A 1,481-nucleotide genomic window follows, 5' to 3' on the forward strand; every position below is an offset into this window, starting at 1 on the left:
CTATTTTGTAACTACTTCTTCATCCCTTCTTCATCCCTTCACCTTTTTCACTCAGCTCCCCAAACTCTTCCCCTCTGCCAATTACCTGATTGTCCACTATATCTGTGACTCTGTTTTCATTTAATTTGTTCCTTTTGATCTTTAAATTCCACATATAAGTGAAATCTAATGGTGTTTATCTTTCTCTGTCTGACCTTCGTCATTCAGCATAATACCCTCTAGGTCCATTGATGTCATTGCAAATGGTAGGATTTCATTGTTTTTTATGGCTGAGTAATAGCCCATTATATATGGAATATCTCCTCTTTATCCAATTATCTGTTAATGGGCAATTAGGTTGCTTCCACATCTTGGGTGCATAGATCTTTTTGAATTGGTGTTTTTGGTTTTCTTTTTTTGGATAAATACCCAGAAGTGCAATTGCTGAGTCAAAAGGTAGTTCCATTTTTAATTTTTTGAGGAACCTCCAAACTATTTTCCATAGTTGCTGTACCATTTTGTAATTTTTGTACACAAAAGTGTACAAAGGTTCTTTTTTCTCCACGTTCTTGCCAACACTTATTGTTTTCTGATTTACTGATGATAGCCATTCTGACAGGTGTGAGGTGATATCTCATTGTGGTTTTAATTTGCATTTCTCAGATGATTAGTGACATTGAGCATCTTTTCATATGTCTATTGTATTTTCTGGAGAAATAACTATTGAGGTCTTCTGCCCATTTTTAATTGTTTTTTTTTTTGTCTTTTTGTTGTTGAGTTGTATGAGTTCATAATTTTTAGATATTAACCCCTTATCTGATGTATCATAGGCAAGTATCTTCTCCCATTTAGTAGGTTTTCTTTTCATTTTATTGATGGTTTTCTTTGCTGTGCAAAAACTTTTTAGTTTGATATAGTCTCATTTGTTTATTTATTTTTTTGTTTCTCTTGCCTGAGGAGATATAGTAGAAAAAAAATTACTAATAGAAACATCAGAGAGTTTATTGTCAATGTTTTCTAGAAGTTTTCTGGTTTCGGGTCTTACATTTAAGTCTTTTACTCATTTAGAGTTTATTCTTATATATGGTGTAAGAAAGTGATCTAGTTTCATTTTTTCACATGTGTCTGTCCAGTTTTAACAACTTCATTTGTTGACGAGACCATCTTTACCCCATTGTATATTCTTGCCTCCTTTGGCATAGATTAAATGACCATATAAGTGTGGATTTCTGGCTCTCTGCTCTTCCATTGATCTATCAATCTCTTTGTTTGTTTGTATGCCAGTACCATGCTGTTTTGATTACTATAGCCTTGTAATATAGTTTGATATCAGGTTGTGTGATACCTCCAACTGTGTTCTTCTTTTTCAAGATTGCCATGACTTTTGGGGATTTTTTTATAGTTCCATATAAATTTTTCTGATTATCTGTTCTAGTTCTCTGAAAAATGCCATTGGTATTTTGATAGAGATTTCATTGAATCTATAGATTACTTTGGGTAGT

This window comes from Pteropus vampyrus, unplaced genomic scaffold (assembly GCF_000151845.1).
Source record: "Pteropus vampyrus isolate Shadow unplaced genomic scaffold, Pvam_2.0 Scaffold39, whole genome shotgun sequence".
Taxonomy (NCBI): domain Eukaryota; kingdom Metazoa; phylum Chordata; class Mammalia; order Chiroptera; family Pteropodidae; genus Pteropus; species Pteropus vampyrus.